Consider the following 18,092-nt stretch of genomic DNA (forward strand, 5'->3'; position numbering starts at 1 on the left):
CCAAAAATAGAATTAGCTGTGTCTGAAGTGAAGCATATCTATCAGTTCTGAGACAAAAATGTATTTTACATATATTTAACATGTAGTCTTTTCTTCTTCAGAACGGAAAAGAACATTTTTCCAGAGCCTTATCAAAGTCATCTGTTGTTGTTGTTATGGATGCACTTTGTTTTGTCCTTTTATTATCTGGCATTATATAATGAGGCTGATTCATAGTCAATCAGTGTAGTAAGCCCAATGCTTTAAGCAGTGTGACCTAAGGAAACAAGCCAAGATGGAGAGCTAGCTGTTAACATTCAGTTTTACTTTAAACAAAGACTCTGGTATTTGTTTGTAGAAAGGTTTGTATGCATGTTGTATTGTACAAAATGTTCAGTGTGGAATACATTTAGTTTTTGAAAAATATTCTGTTATCATTTATCCTTTAAATCAAATTTCAGCCCACAACTGGGATTTACAAATTAATTTATCACATTCATTCCTGTGATTTCTAGGACTGAGCTCAGTGTATTGGTTTGCATTGAGAGGTTGAGACTTTACAAAGTGATGTTTATGACTGGGTGAAGATCTCAATTTCACTTTTCCAACACTAAAAAGTCTTGTGATTTTTTTTTTAAATGAAAGATTTGTTATGGTATTAGTTTTCATAAATTCAAGCCAAGTTCATCAGATGTCAGAAGCAGAATCCTCACATAGCAGATACATGCACACTGAGAAAGAGAGACACAAAACTACATAATAGACAAAAATGAAATAATCCTGAATCCACTGCAACATAACAACAGTTCACTATCTAAGATACTATGCTATTGACATGAAAGGTACTTTCCTTCAATGCTAAGCATTTAAAAAGTGATTCTACTATGAAACTGCTAAAGCAAAATGTATCAGTATGTTGTTTTAATTCAAGTGGAGACCAGGCACTTATTTCCCACTATAAGTGTTAAATTATTTTAGCAAACCCAAAAGATTAGTTGTACAATCCTAAAATAGATTTACACCCCTCTAAGTCTATTGAAGTCAATAAAACTCTCTCTGTTTAGGACTGCACTGTGAGTTATCACTGGTTGCTACTGCTGCTAGTGGGGAGGGGGGGATTTGGAAATCCCAATCTATTTTCCCCGAAATCTCTCCTCCAGGATGCTTTAAGCTCCTACGGTGCTTAAGTAGATTGTTTTTTCCTCCCGCCCCCCCCCCCTTCATTTAATATTGACATTTTTCAGCCTTCATCAGATAAGATTTAAAGGTTTTTTCCCTTCCCTTTTTATTTTATAAAATTATATTTTTTACCCTATCTAGAGAGTACCCACCTTACCTATGGTGCACCCATGGTATGGCTTTTGTTAGCCATATAAGGGGCACCCAGTTAACTACTCAATAGAGTGAGGTCATACAATGCACTGCTTATCTGTAGCACACAGCCTCATTGTTCAGCTTTTGAATATCCTTTTGGAACAGAAATTTCCGGGACACACGTTTCAGTTAAAAGTTAATCTTTGTCCCATAAAATATCCCCATAGGTAGAACAAAGTTATTCTGAAACTCAACAAAATTTAGAATATTTTCCCCAGTAGGCAGAGCAGGGTCAGTTCTTGGATCTGAGAGCACTGTAGAGGAAGGCAACGATGAACCACCTCACTTGCCTTGAAAACCCTTGATGGGGTTGCTATAAGTTGATCATGACTTGATGGCTCCTTGGTAGGTAGCATAGATTTTGATTAGAAATGAAGTGGGTTTGTGACAAATAATCATTCTGAAAATAGGATTTTGAGTAGAATTTCAGATATGTGCAATTCACTTGTATTTGCTAACAGTTTGAAGAACAGTCTTGAGTTCAGAACTTTGTCAACTATATAGCTGATATATTGTCAACTATATAGCCGATATATTGTCAACTATATATACTAAACAGAAAAATAAGTGTTTCATTATTCATAGTGTACATATAGTTGTGACTCTTTAACATCCTCTCTTGATTCCATAGGGGAAAATTCAGACTGTATTTAATACAGGGTTAGTAGAACTGCAGACAAATGCATTGTTTGGCTCGTCTTTTTAATTTCCCAATTTTGAGTGTTATCATGGGTGTACCAATTTGCCACTATTAACATGGGAGTTCTACACCTTAATGAGATGATTTCCTGACATTCTGCTTCAGCACAGTAAAATCTCTCCATACTGCTGTCGTCATTGTAGAACATCTACAGTATGTCACAGAAGTTAGTATACCCCCTCACATTTTGTAAATATTTAAGTATATTTTTTCATGTGACAACACTGAAGAAATGACACTTGGCCACAATGTAAAGTAGTGAGTCTACAGCTTGTATAACAGTGTAAATGTGTTGTCTCCTCAAAATTATGCAACACACAGCCATTAATGTCTAAACTGCTGACAACAAAAGTGAGTACACCCCTAAGTGATAATGTCCAAATGGGGCCCAAAGTGTCAATATTTTGTATGGCCATTATTTTCCAGCACTGCCATAACCCTCTTGGGCATAGAGTTCAGCAGAGCTTCACAGGTTGCCACTGGAGTCTTCTTCCACTCCTCCATGACGACATCACGTAGCTGGTGGATGTTAGAGATCTTGCGCACCTCCACCTTCCATTTCAGGATGTCCCACAGATGCTCAATAGGGTTTAGGTCTGGAGACATGCTTGGCCAGTCCATCACCTTTACCCTCAGCTTCTTTAGCAAGGCAGTGGTTGTTTTGGAGGTGTGTTTGGGGTCGTTATCATATTGGAATACTGCTCTGCGGCCCAGTCTCCGAAGGGAGGGAATCATGCTCTGCTTCAGTATGTCACAGTATGTTGGCATTCATGGTTTCCTCAATGAACTGTAGCTCCCCAGTGCCGGCAGCACTCATGCAGCCCCAGACCATGACATTCGCACCACCATGCTTGACTGTAGGCAAGACACACTTGTCTTTGTACTCCTCACCTGGTTGCTGCCACACACGCTTGACACCATCTGAACCAAATAAGTTTATCTTGGTCTCATCGGACCACAGGACATGGTTCCAGAAATCCATGTCCTTAGTCTGCTTGTCTGCAGCCAACCGTTTGCGGGCTTTCTTGTGCCTCATCTTTAGAAAAGGCTTCCTTCTGGGACGACAGCCCCGCAGACCGATTTAATGCAGTGTGCAGCGTATGGTCTGAGCACTGACAGGCTGATCCCCCACCCCTTCAACCTCTGTAGCAATGCTGGCAGCACTCATACATCTATTTCCCAAAGCCAACCTCTGAATATGACGCTGAGCACGGGCACTCAACTTCTTTGGTCAACCATGGCGAGGCCTCTTCTGAGTGGAACCTGTCCTATTAAACCGCTGTATGGTCTTGGCTACCATGCTGCAGCTCAGTTTCAGGGTCTTGGCAATCTTCTTATAGCCTAGGCCATCTCTATGTAGAGCAACAATTCATTTTTTCAGATCCTCAGAGAGTTCATTGCCATGAAGTGCCATGTGGAACTTCCAGTGACCAGTATGAGGGAGAGCGATAACCTGCTCCCCCTTCACACCTGATACCTTGTACCACTAATGAATCACATGACACCAGGGAGGGAAAGTGGCTACTTGGCCCCCATTTGGACATTGTCGCTTAGGGGTGTACTCACTTTTGTTACCAGCAGTTTAGATATTAATGGCTGTGTGTTGCATAATTCTGAGTGGACAGCACATTTAAGCTGTTATATAAGCTGTAGACTCACTACTTTACATTGTAGCCAAGTGTCATTTCTTCAGTGTTGTCACTTGAAAAGATATACTTAAATATTTGCAAAATGTGAGGGGGTGTACTCACTTCTGTGACATACTGTATATTAGTTTGTACCAGTGTGCATGTGGTGGTATGGCGCCATTCTTTCTATTTTGGGATGAAGCGGCACTGGGAATATTTTGTCAGCAGAACAGACATAAGTGGAAGGAATGGGCATGAAATCCTCTTGTGTGATAACATTTTTGCATTTGACATCTGAGCCAATGCTTGCTTTTAAAGGATGAGCAGCAAAGCTCTGATAAGTAAATGATTAAACTCAACTGTCTCAGGCTTCTGATCAGTGAAGCACTGTCTTTAAAATGCTGATCTGCACTGAATTCCCAATGAACAGCTTGATCCTAAAAAATGCTGTCGAGAACCCTGGCTCTAAACCAGCAAAGCAGTTAAATACACACTTTAAGAATCCAGCAAAGCTTTTAAGCTTATGGCTTACATAAGTTGTGAGCATGCTCATGCAGAGCCCTCCCTCCCACCCATTTTAATAATATTGCTTTCAAACTACTTTGCTAAACACTTTCTTCCCTGCTTCCCTTTCTTCCCTTCCTCCTCTTCTCTGGAAGGTTTTTTTTCTTTATTCATTTGTAGGCAAAGAACCCTAACTTCTATCAAAGGCTAATGTGATTGTTATAGGGCCTAGTCTGGTTTGCAGGTGTTAGTGATTTGAGCTACCATCTTTATCTCTTTTTGAGGCTGGATTCAGGAATAAAGTAATTGGTTAATCATGAGAACCTGTGCTCAGCTGTATAGTCAGAGGGAAGAGGGGGAATTAGGAGCAGATATTAAAGTGCTCTGGAAAGTTCCATCAAGAGAGATCAGAGGACCACCTGATGCCAAAGGGCCAAAGGCCATAATAAGGGTACAGTTCTATATGTTGATGGATGGCCATTCAGATACCACCCCAGACCATCTGACCAGGGTGCTAGAAGCCATGGCTTGATGGTTGCAACTAAGCCGGCTGAAGCTTAATCCAACAAAGATGGAGGTTCTGTACCTGAGTCGGGGGGGGGGGGGGTAAGATTGGGCATCCGACTACCCACCCTGTATGCTTCTCCTCTTGTGCCAGCTCAGAAAGTGAGGAATGGAGTCATGGAATAAAAGGACAAGTCCTCTTGTGGATCAAAAACTGGCTAATTAATAGGAAGCAGAGAGCGAGTATAAATGGGCAGTCTTCGAAGTGGAGGACGGTAAGCAGTGGGGTGCTGCAGGGCTCAGTACTGGGTCACATGCTCTTTACTTGTTCATAAATGATTTGGAGTTGGGAGTAAGCAGTGAAGTGGCCAAGTTTGCAGATGACACTATTGTTCAGGGTGGTGAGAACCAGAGAGGATTGTGAGGCACTCCAAAGGGATCTGTTGAGGCTGGGTGAGTGGGCGTCAATGTGGCAGATGAAGTTCAATGTGACCAAGTGCAAAGTAATGCACATTGGGGCCAAAAATCCCAGCTACAAATACAAGTTGATGGGGTATGAACTGACAGAGACTGACCAAGAGAGAGATCTTGGGGTCTGTCGGAGCAAGAATCTATCTTAACCCAGGATGACAGCTCTACTTTGACAGCTGGTGATCTAGCAGGCATGCTAGGTCACAGTGACCTTATCAGCAGGCTGGTTTGAGCCGGCTGAAGACAAGTGAAGGAACCTGCTGAGTCAGCATGACACTGCACAGCCAGGATTGGCTGACTGAACTATAAGTAGACTGTGTGTGCAATGCACAGGTCTCTCTTTGAGGGTTAGCTGGCTGGCGGAGCATTTTGCCTGTGTGATCAATATATTGGACTGCACTAGTGAGCACTTATTGTATACTCTGTAAATACACTACTTTGGCACTAGCTGCAGGTGTCTGGCTGATTTCTTTCCTGGAGCTCTGTGTCGGGCACGTCACGAAGCTCACTCTGCTAACTACTGCACCGACAGGGTTATGGGCCCAGGGCGGTTCCGCTGCGTGGAGGAGCCCCGTAAGAGTTGAGCTGACCGAGAGTTGGAAAGAGCCGGAGGCGAGGAACGCCGGTTGAAGGACAAAGAAGCACCAGCTATCTCGTTTTGAGAGCCAGTGGGACGATGGCAGCCAGCTGTGTGGAGGAGCCGGCATCATGGCTCAGCAGCAGCTTGCAGTGGCCGTTGAGAAGCTTAACTCAGCCAACTACGCGGTGTGGAGCCTGAGAATGGAACACTACCTTAAGCGTGAAGGGCAATGGCTGTTTGTAAGTAATCCCCCTGCTGTGTTATCTCCTGCCCAGACTGTGTTAGCCGATAAGGCACTGGCAAACATCGTGCTAGCAGTAGGAGATGACCAGTTGGTATATGTGCGAGGGAAGGACACTCCCAAGGCTGCCTGGGACGCGCTCAGTGGGGTTCATGTTAGTACCACTGCTGGCTCCCTCATGGCCTTGACCAGGAAGATGTTTCGCGCTGTAATGCCAGCTGGAGGGTGTGTGAAAAAGCACATCAAGAAGCTAACGGACTGTTTCGTTGAGCTTGAGGCCAGAGGCAAGACTGTAGCTCCCGATGACAGAGTTTACATTTTACTGTCGTCGTTGCCGCCTGAGTTTACTCCCTTGATAACGTCCCTGGAGACGGTTGATGTGGTGACCCTAACGATGGAGTACGTCTGTGCCCACCTGCTTGATTTCCAAGAGAGGATTACAGCAGTGAGTTGTCCGGGGGTGTCGGCTGAGGAGCGTGTGGTTATCAGCTCGTCCGGGAAGGCGTCCAGGAGTGAGCCAGCTTTTGCTGCTGGCAGACGGCCAAAGGCTGAAAAAGAGGAGCCGACTGCACTGGCTGTCCGACGTTGCTATGGTTGTGGATCATTCCGGCACCTGCTTCGAGCTTGCCCAGAGAGGGGGAAGCGGCGTGGACGGAGGCAGCGAGAGCAGAGGGCCACCAGCCCGTGTGAGGAAGAAGCCCGGCTGGTCACGTCTGCAGGAGAGAGCACAGGGTCTGCCTGGATTTTAGACTCTGGTGCTACGAGCCATCTCTGCTGCGATAAGGAGCTGCTGAATAATGTTGACATTCCTGAGCACAGGCATGTCAGATTAGCTGACGGGACTTCCGCGGCTGTTACTTGTTCAGGGTGTGTTGAATTTCCTGTCTTAGATTGCATTTTGCAGCATGTTCTGTGTGTACCCTCACTAAGGTCGAACCTGCTAAGTGTGAGCATGCTAATTGACCAGGGATACCAGGTGGAGTTTGAAAAGACCTGTTGTAAAATCCTAGGAGGTGGGGGGAAGCTGCTTGCAACTGGGAAGAGAGAAGGTAACATATATGTGGTTCAGGGTCATTGTGCCCAGGTGGCACAGGTGTCAAATGAGCCAGTGCACAATCAGTGTATACATCTGCTCCACAGGAGACTCGGGCACTGTGGGTTTAGAGCGTTGAAAAAGACCCTGCAGTTGATGCCAAGTCTAAAGGTAAAACCCTGCAAGTGTTACCTAGATTGTCAGGTCTGCAAAAAGACCAAGAGCAGGGCTTGTGCTGTTTCTAAGCAAAGCACAAGGGAGAGTAAGCGTGCCCTGGAACTCGTCCATCTGGATGTGATAGGCCCATTGCCAAAAAGTCTGTCGGGGAGGAGATACTGCCTAGTGGCTACCGACGACCACACAAGGTACTCTTGGGTCTTTGCTATGGTGCATAAATCCGAAGTGTACAAGGTGTTCACTTAAATGGGTCAAAGCAGTTGAGAGGCAATTAGGTGTAAACCTCCAGGCTATTCAGAGCGACAGAGGGGGGGCATTCTTATCTAATGATTTGAAACGATGGCTGGAGAACAAGGGCATTGCCCACCGTTTAACGAACCCAGCCACGCCCCAAGAAAATGGGCTGGCAGAGCATACAGGGGCCGTATTACAGACTATAATGTACAGCATGTTAGAAGATGCAAAGCTGCCAATTTCTTATTGGGCCGAGGCCATGTATTCTGCTGTTTTTGTGCATAATCGAACTTGGTCCAGAGCTGTAAATGATTTGCCCTACAGAATGCTGTACCATAGGATTCCAAACCTGAGATTTCTAAGAGTCTTTGGGACACAAGCCTGGGTTGGCATCCACTCCGAGAACAGGAGGGAGGGGGATGACCGGGCAGAGAGCCTAACTTTTCTGGGCTACAAGCCAGAAGCTAGGTGTTATCGCTTCTGCGATAAGAGAAAGAAATAACGCGCAGTAAGACTGCTCAGTTTAACGAGGCTGCCAGGTGGCCGTAGTTACATTCAATGAAGAGGGAACTTGGACTGCTGCCAATCACTGATAATGGTGCTGGAGTCCTGCCAAGGGTAATTAAGCAGGAACAACAATCTCCCGACCGGGGGCTGGCAAGCAGAGGGGCAGAGAAACGTGAGCTCCAAGTTGGCACAGAGCCTCAGATGCAGAGTCAGGAGGTAGAACCTGAAAGTCAGGAGGTGCAACCTCTGAGCACAGGGGCAGAACCAGCCCAGGAGGTGGCAACAGACCAGCCTGAAGGAGGCGAGGCCGATCCGAGTACGGGGCCGAGAGTATCCACTAGAGTATCCACAAAGGGCATCCCTCCTGCCAGGTATAAGGTGCCTTATGGTACATGGGTAATTAAACCAGACCCACCAGGGTTCCAGGAAACGCTCAGGAAAAAGGCTGAGGCGTGGAAGGTCTGGGTGGCAGAGTGTGAGGCACGGAACAGGGAGGCTGAAGCCAAACGCCAGAAGGAACTGGCTGACCAGGACAGTGATAATGAGTTCCTGGATTGGAAGCTGTAAATTTGTATATATGAGAAGCACGTAACATTGCTGTCTGTGTACCAAATGTGAAGGCATGTATGTATAACAATGCAGGACATTGTGAGTGATGTACAGTTACCAGATGTAGATGTAAACTGTATCCAATGTCGGAATTCACTGTGGTTGGGTGCACTGGGTTCAATAGATTAGGAGGTGTGTCGGAGCAAGAATCTATCTTAACCCAGGATGACAGCTCTACTTTGACAGCTGGTGATCTAGCAGGCATGCTAGGTCACAGTGACCTTATCAGCAGGCTGGTTTGAGCCGGCTGAAGACAAGTGAAGGAACCTGCTGAGTCAGCATGACACTGCACAGCCAGGACTGGCTGACTGAACTATAAGTAGACTGTGTGTGCAATGCACAGGTCTCTCTTTGAGGGTTAGCTGGCTGGCGGAGCATTTTGCCTGTGTGATCAATATATTGGACTGCACTAGTGAGCACTTATTGTATACTCTGTAAATACACTACTTTGGCACTAGCTGCAGGTGTCTGGCTGATTTCTTTCCTGGAGCTCTGTGTCGGGCACGTCATGAAGCTCACTCTGCTAACTACCGCACCGACAGGGTCGTGGTAGATAACTCACTGAAAATATCAAGACAGTGTGCAATTGCAATAAAAAAGGCCAACGCCATGCTGGGAATGATTAGGAAGGGAATTGAAAACAAATCAGCCAGTATCATAATGCCCCTGTATAAATCGATGGTGTGGTCTGATTTGGAAGACTGTGTGCAATTCTGGTCACTGCACCTCAAAAAGGATATTATAGCATTGGAAAAAGTCCAGAGAAGGGCAACTAGAATGATTAAAGGGTTGGAACACTTCCCCTATGAAGAAAGGTTGAAATGCTTGGGGCTCTTTAGCTTGGAGCAACGTCGACTGCGGGGTGACATGATAGAGATTTACAAGATTATGCATGGGATGGAGAAAGTAGAGAAAGAAGTACTTTTCTCCCTTTCTCACAATACAAGAACTTGTGGGCATTCGATGACATTGCTGAGCAGTCGGGTTAAAACAGATAAAAGGGAAGATGGCGGACGCTTGAAGCGGCAGCTCCCGGCTCACAGTCCCTTCCCGCTTCTCCCGCTCCTGTTCCCAACTATTTCTTTCACCTGGCATGGGCAAACGAACTGCAGGGAACACCAAGGCAGCCAAGAAAACTCCTGCGAAAGCCACACCGACGCAGCAGGTACTAAACTTTCTTCCAACGAGCCCCGGGCCCTTACCTCTCTCTGAAATGGCGTCCAGCCCTCCCCCCGGCCCTGCTCAGGAAGAGGGCTCTTTATTAACAACTCAAACATTTCAAGCAGCGATTTCACGCTTGGAGGACTCAATAGGGGTCACAATGGGGGAGAAGATCAGCAAAGCTATTACCCCCTTACAATTAGAACTAAAAAAAATTAATGAAACGCTTTCAGCAGTCACTCAAACTGCAGACTCAGCGCTGGAAATGGCTACGGTGGCCCACGAGGCTGTACAAGCCCTGCAAAGCTCAGACTCCATGAGAAGGTGCTTTACCTGGATAACAGATTAAGGGCTGCTAACCTGAAATTTAGAGGCCTGCCAGAACAGGCGGAAGAGAACCAGGAGGTAAAAATCTTCATTGCCTCATGGCTTGCTTTAGCCCTCCACCTCCAAGATGGAGTCGCCCCTCTTATTGATTCTGCCTACCGTCTGGGGGCATTACAGCCCAAGTCAAAAGACTTTTCAAGAGACATACTCGCCACGGTTCCAGACTCCAGGACCAGAACCCTGATTTCACAGAGAGCCCGATCTGAAGAGGGTCTACTCTACAAGGGAAAAAAGATCCTGGTTCTAGCTGATCTTTCACCGGAAACCCTGCAGCATAGAAAAGAAATGAAGCCGATTCTAAACTCACTATTTGAACACAAAATACGCTTCCGCTGGGCTTCTCCTATCCAGATACTGGTTGTTCACCAGGGCCTTCGGCTAACAGCTTCTGATTTCACCTCCGGCTGTGATCTTCTTAAACAACTAAACATTGACTCTCCTTCATCTCCTGACTCAAGTAGGGCTACTTCATCTCGTTCAACCAACCCACCGTTTTCTTTCAAGCCAAGAAGACGACGCTGACTTCTCCACGGACGTTCAGTTCACCTCCTGCTACTTCCATCTCCTGCTTCTGAACAGTTGTATTTGCACTACCCATGCCATCTTGTTCTGGTTTAAGGGAGCGGGGTCTTTCTTTCCTCTTATTATGTCACATTGTTAAGGGAACAGCCGGGATGTTCCTTCTTTTTGCTCCCTCCATATTAGATTGTATATTTCTTATATACTGAGTAAAGTTGCATTGTTTCCTGGTTGGAAACAATGAACAGTTTAGTAAGATTTATGTTGTTAATATTGTTGATTTGTTTTTTTAAGGGGAAAAGGTACCTTTTACTGGTGTTTATTTATGGCCCTTTTCAGACGGTGCTTTTTGACCAGCACTGGTATGTTCTGGTATACTCTGGCCATGACCCACGAACTCAGTGGATCCCTTTAGCGGTGTTTGGGTTTTTGGAAATTTTTACATTTATACTGAAAAGTGGTTTGTGTTTGTTCAATTTGGTTCAGACAAATATGGTTGTCATTGGGAACCTAGATTTTTGCAGTCAGGTCACCAATCCTGGTACTCCCACCCCAATGTCCTCTCTTTGTTTATTCTGTGTTGTGAGAACAAGGGAAAATGTGGTCATTGCTACTTGTTTTTTCTACTTCTTCCCTTTGCAAATTTGATACGGCTTTCTTCAGAGATCTCTGGTATCTCTGTCCAAAATTCTACTTTTAAAATAAGTATATTTGCCGACGATATAGTCTTATATATTACAAATCCACTACAGTCTATTAAAGCTGTTTCCTCTCTCCTGTCTGATTATAGTAAACTTTCAGGTCTTTCAGTTAACCACTCGAAATCAATTCTCTACCCGATTAAAATTTCCGATACTTCTAAAAAAGACATAGTTGCAAACTACCCCTTTCATTGGGTCTCTTTCCTGGTCCTATTTGGGGCTGAAAATCCCCTTAAATATAGCTGGCCTATTAAAAACTAACTACACGGCCACAGCTTCTGAGATTACTACCACGCTCAAGCAATGGGATAAGTTGCAACTATCCTGGATGGAAAGAATCCATGTAATTAAATCCTTTATTTTTCCCAAGTTTTTATATCTTTTTCGGGCTCTTCCTATTGAGATCTCTCAGCCTACCTTAAAATCCTGGCAACAAATACTGACCTCCTTTATCTGGAAATATAAAAAGCCTAGAATCAAAGTTTCAACTTTATGTCGATCAAGACAAAAAGGTGGCCTAGCAGTTCCCGACATTGCAAAGTATTATAAAGCTACTATTTTATCCCAGATGACCAAAATATTGTACCATCCCCCGCCGCCGTGGACGCCCATAGAGGAAGCTCACTTTACCCCACTGAAATACTACGAACGATTATGGCTCAAGAAAAATGAACGCCCACCGTGGCAATTCATGAACCCATTCCTCAGGGCGCTCTTGTCAGTATGGGATTCGGAGCGTCATTTTCTGGCTCCAGGACTCTCTACTATCTCATCTTTTATAGGACAAAAATATTTCCTTCCTGCCCAACTACCCTTTTCTTTCAGGGTCTGGAGAGACTCCTCAAAAGTTTTTTTCTTTAATCTTCTTTCATCTTCTAAACAACTTCTACCTAAAAATGATCTAGACCAAGCTTTGACTAAGCCAGCACCTTGGTTTGAATACTTTCAAATCAGGCACTTTCTTCAGGACCCTAAAGAGAGATCTTCATTTTCTCGCCCTTCATCTGACTACGAACATCTGGTTCTTCATTTTCACGAAGAGAGAACGCCTAAAAGTCTCATTTTACTCCTAACCAGTTCTCCCATATGACCCAGTTAGGCTCTTCAGACTGCTGGAGAAACTGTGGGCTCAAAGCCTCTTATTTTCACTGCTGGTGGGACTGCCCCAAAATCAGACCATTCTGGACCTCAATTTGTGCCCATCTCTCCTCCCTAACTGGGGTCTTGATCCCCAGATGAACCAACAAGGATACTTCTCAATCATTGGTCCGATACCCGTCTATCATCTTCTAAAAAATCCTTGATAGTTAAACTCCTGACAGCTGCTAAAACCACGATTGCGCAGTCCTGGAAAAACTCATTGAATTTGACACTTGACAACTGGCTATTTAAAGTCTGGGAACACATTGTAATGGATAAAATCAGGCAGCCATAGACCACAAAGACCCATACCAAGCCTATGCTAAATATCTGGCAACTTGGCTTCCCATTCTAGAAAAGCTTGACACCGATCCATTTTATGCTAACTCTTATTCTAAAAATAAAATGTATAAGGATTTCCTTTTGCTATAAAATTCTCTTAACAAGTTAATTTCAAGTTATTTAAAGTGTATTATATCTTCCTTTTTCCTTTCCCTGATCTTATTTTATTTTCAAATACTGTGTTATTATAATTATAATTACTATTACCTTCAGTTTGTATTTTGTTTTTAAAGGTTGTTTTTGCTCTGTATTCTGTCTATTAAGCTTACGATGTTATTTCTGTTAATCTTGACGGTAAACTTCTTGCGCTATGGATTGTAAGCTACTTTTATGCCTTAATAAAATGTTTAAAGTTAAAAAAAAAACAGATAAAAGGAAGTACTTCTTCACCCAAGGGGTGTTTAACATGAAATTCACTGCCACATGAGGTGGTGGTGGCGGCTACAAGCATAGCCAGCTTCAAGATATAATTTTTTTTGGCCACTGTGTGACACAGAGTATTGGACTGGATGGGCAATTGGCCTAATCCAACATGGCTTCTCTTATATTATTATGAATCTGGGAGTGAAACTGGACAACTCCCTTTCAGTGGAGGCCCAGGTCACAGCAGTTGCATGATCTGCCTTTTGCTATCTTTGGCAGGTCAAACAGCTAGCATCCTATCTGACTCCCCAGGACTTAGCTACAGCGATCCATGCAACAGTCATTTCCAGGCAGGACTACTGTAACCTGCTGTACACAGGCTTGCCCTTGAAGCTGATCTGGAAACTCCAACTGGTGCAAAATGCGGCAGCATGGCTGTTAACTGGATTGCCTTTATGGGCCTGCAGTCAGCCGATGCTGTGCAAATTGCACTGGTTACCAATGCAAAAAATGCATTCAGCTTCACAGCCATTTCCCTATCCTCCTTCAGTAATCCTTTTACTTCTTGGTCACCCAAGGGCCCCACTGCCTCCCTGGCTGGTTTCCTGCTTCTAAAATATTTGAAGAAATTTTTATTGTTGGTCTTTATGTTTTTTGCAATATGCTCCTCATAGTCCCTTTTTGCCTGCCTGATCACAGTCTTGCATTTGATTTGGCACAGCCTGTGTTCCCTTTTATTAATCTCACTTGGACTAGCTTTCCATTGCTTAAAGGAGTCCTTCTTACCTTTTACAGCTTCCATTACAATTGATATATTATTCTCAAAGTGCAAAGGTGATTGTAAATGGCGAATTGACAGACTCAATTAATATTCCGAAGGGCACCAGAGAAGGCTGTCTTCTATCACCACTTCTTTTTATTCTGTGTTTGGAGATATTGAATAAACACATTAGAGAAGATCCAAATATTAAGGGCACATTGATCAAAGGCGAACAATATAAACTGAGAGACTTTGCAGATAATTTGGTCTTTATATCGGAACAACTATTAGAATCAATTGATTACTTGATAAATCGGATCAAGCAGTTTGGCTACTGGGCGGAATTGAAGATAAACTATGGCAAAATGAAATTTCTTGCCAAAAATATGACAACAGAACAAACTCAACTTCTCAAAATCAGGTTTTTTACATGAGCAGAAAGTGAAGTATCTGGGCATTTATTTCACAAATAAATGCAGTAATTTAAAGGCAGACAATTATGACAAACTACTCAAAGAGATTAAAAAAGATTTGGAAAAGTGGAAGGATTTGAATATATCACTAATGGGAAGAATAGCTCCAATAAAAATGAATATCTTGTCAAAATTGTTATTTTTATTTCAAACTATACCGATTCTTTTACCTAAGGTGTTTTTTCAAGAACTGAACAAGATGGTATTAGTGTATATTTGGAGAAAGAAAAAAAGTGCTACAAGACTCTAAAACCAGAGCGGGCTTGGGTCTACCAGATTAGCAGCTGTTTTACAAAGCTCTTGTACTGTCTTGGGTGAGAGACTGGCCACTACTGCACGACAGCAGACAGTTATATTTAGAAGGACATGACCTCATGCTTGGCTGGCACATGTACTTTTGGTACCAAAGACTAGAAGGATATTAGTATTTTAAAAACCATTGGTTATAGAAATCTCTTTATCTTATATGGGCTTTGTTAAAACCAAGAATTTATCAAAAAATACCGAGATGGATATCTCCTGTAGAGGCATTCACCCCATCAAATCTCATGAAACCAAACCAGAGATATAGGTATGAAGAACTGTTGAAACAAGATAATCAATTAAAAACAAAGGAAGAACTGAAAGGAATGAATATTAATATGAGCTGGCGGCAGAGAACACATAGTCCAGATATGTCAAAGATAAGACAATAGGTTTCAACACTGATCAATATGAGTTTGATAAAAATTTTATGGAAAAATTGATCTCAAAACTGTGTTCATATTTATTACAGATGAAAATGCAAGATGAGATTGTAAAAATATGTATGATACAGTGGGCTAAGAATATAAGCCGTAATATTACTATAGCTGAATGGGAGGCACTATGGAAAGCAAATATTAATCTAACTAAATCAGTAGCCTTTAAAGAAAATTTGTATAAGATGTTTTATAGATGGTATGTAACTCCTCAGAAGTTATCCAAAATGTATGTTAACATGCCTAATAAGTGCTGGAAGTGCATCTCATGTTGGAATGTTTTATCATATGTGGAGGACATGTAAGGTGGTGAATGACTATTGGAAGATGGTGCATGAACTATTACAGAAATAGCTGAAAACACAGATCCAATTTAAACTAGAACTATTTTTATTGAACATGTTTTCCAGTGAATATACAAAGGAGAAAAGACATTTACTGGCACATATTAATACAGCAGCTAGAATTTTGTTACTGCAAAAATGGAAGCTTCAGGGACTTCCTACAAAACAAGGATTGGGAAAATATTTGAAACAGCTGAATGGACTACTTATCTTCGTTACTCGCTGGTAAACCTAAGGAAGAAGCAAGAAAATGCTGGGAGCCACTATATGCTTGGTTAGATACTGCTTGGTTAGATAGAGCTGATGTGAACTTACATTATCTATTGACATATATATGTTAAGAATACAATCCAAAATAGACAGTTTGAGTAAGAACCTACAATACTTTTTGATATAAGGTTAAATGAGTTATAATATTTCATATTTATTTAGATTTTACAGCAACATGCAGAATGTATCAGATGACTATGTAATTATGTATTAACTCTTTACTATTTCCTTTTACCTATTCCTCTTTTTATCTTCTATGGAAATCTAATAAAACTTTAAAACAAAACAAAGTTGCATGGAAAACATGGAGTGGATTTTCCATTCCAGTCTGCTCTGCCCATAGGCCTGAATAGGAAATCCATTCTATATTTTCTTCGCAGCTTTGCTTTGTGCTTTAGCATCTGCAAAGAGAAGGAGCAGGGAATGTCGCAGCTTCAGCGCTTTGCAGAGTGAGGGCAGGAGGGGGGAGAAGAGAGCCCGCAGGCCTGATTGAAGCCCTTTGTGGGCTGGTTTGGCTCGCAGGCCAGATGTTTGACAATCCTGCCCTAAAGAGACCAGTCCCCATAGGGTAGAATGGAGAATTGGGTAGAATGGAGAATTGATCTGCAGGTATTTGGGGTTCTGGGGGAGCTGCTTTTCAAGGTAGAGGCACCAAATTCTCAGTATTGCATCTGGTGCCTCTCCTCAAAAACCTCCCCAAGTTTCAAAAAGATTGGACTAGGGGGGTCCAATTTTATGAGTCTCAAAAGAAGGTGACCCTATCCTCCACTGTTTCCAATAGAGGGAAGTCATTTAAAAGGAACATGGTCCCTTTAAATGTGGTGGCCAGAAATCCGTTTGGTTGCTTGTCACAACCTTGATCCTGACTCCATCCCCAAAGTCCTGAGATATTTCCTGAGTTGGACCTATCTTCCCTATCAGTCTCTCTACTAGTAGCCTATGTACTAGTGCAGGGTCTACTAAGAATCTTCAGAACCAGGCCAGGATGACCCTTGCTTAGAACTCTAGAAATAGCTTAGTTACCTGCCCTACAGTTACTGTTAATAAAGAGGTCTTTAGTCACATGAAACTAAGTCTTTGTTGCTGCTCCATCAAAACTGCTATCTCTGATCTTTTCATAATAAGTAGAAATAGTCTGATTCTCTAACAGTTCAAAGGGCCCCATCTCTTTTGTACAGCTCTGACTTCCTTTAAAATCTTCCCCAGTGTGGAACAAATACAGATATTTCCATGTGATACTACTACCATTCTCACTCTTGTGTTGACAATACCTGTTTTTCTAGTTGCATCGGTGCATATTTTTATTCCAGAAATGGAAGCAGAATTATTCTAGGCTACCAGGATGTGGTGCTGGAGAAGAATCTTGAGAGTCCCTTGGACTGCAAGAAGATCAGATCAGTCAGTCCTAAGGGAAATCAACCCAGACTGTTCCCTGGAAGGTCAGATGCTGAAGCTGAAGCTCAAATACTTTGGCCACCAAATGAAAAGGTAACAGTCACTGGAGAAGATCCTGATGCTGGGAAAGACAGAAGACCAAAGAAGAAGGGAAAAGATGAGATGTAACAAACATGAATTTGAGCAGACTGAGGATGGTGGAAGACAAGAGGGCCTGGCATGACTGTGTCCATGGGGTCGACTGTGCAACTGAACAACAACAAAAAACCGGGATAAAGTTTTGCCTCATAAAAACTTGTAATTCATGTTCCAAGTCTCCATCCTTACAAGTGTGAAATGTACCATGGGAGCTGTATATAAAGTGCACTATTACCACAGCCATCCTTGTAATTATGATTGAGGGTATACTTGTTCAGCGGAGATTTATTCCCACGTCACCAGAATGCCTCTCATTCATTTGCACTTGGTTTTACATCATTGATTCATGGTTTTGCTCTTTGGCTGTTGACCAGATACGTTTGCACTGAACTAAGGACCACATAGTAACAGCACCATCAATGAGGCAAGGGCTTCCTGAGCAAGGTGTTGAGGACAGGTTCTTGCCCCCCATGCTTCTATCATTTCACAGAATGCGTAAAACAGAAATGTTCAGGAGGGCTTTTTATAAAGGGATTAGTGCTGCAATATAATGGAACTGCTGGGGAAGCCACTTTGATAAGAGAATGGGATTGTAGTCTATTGCAGTGTTTATTTTACTGCATTGTTTTCAACCTGCCTAACAGTTTTCTGTATTATGGTATGTCATGCCTTAGGCAGGTTTTTCTGCTTGTTAGTTCATCAATACCATTTTCCAAATCAGTAATTCTAGTCCTACTTTTGTTGTTCAGATGCACAATCAAAGCTGACTCTTTGTGACCCCATGGACCAAGTCACTCCAGGCTCTCCTGTCTTCCACC

This window comes from Heteronotia binoei, chromosome 5 (assembly GCF_032191835.1).
Source record: "Heteronotia binoei isolate CCM8104 ecotype False Entrance Well chromosome 5, APGP_CSIRO_Hbin_v1, whole genome shotgun sequence".
In the NCBI taxonomy this organism is placed as follows: Eukaryota; Metazoa; Chordata; class Lepidosauria; order Squamata; family Gekkonidae; genus Heteronotia; species Heteronotia binoei.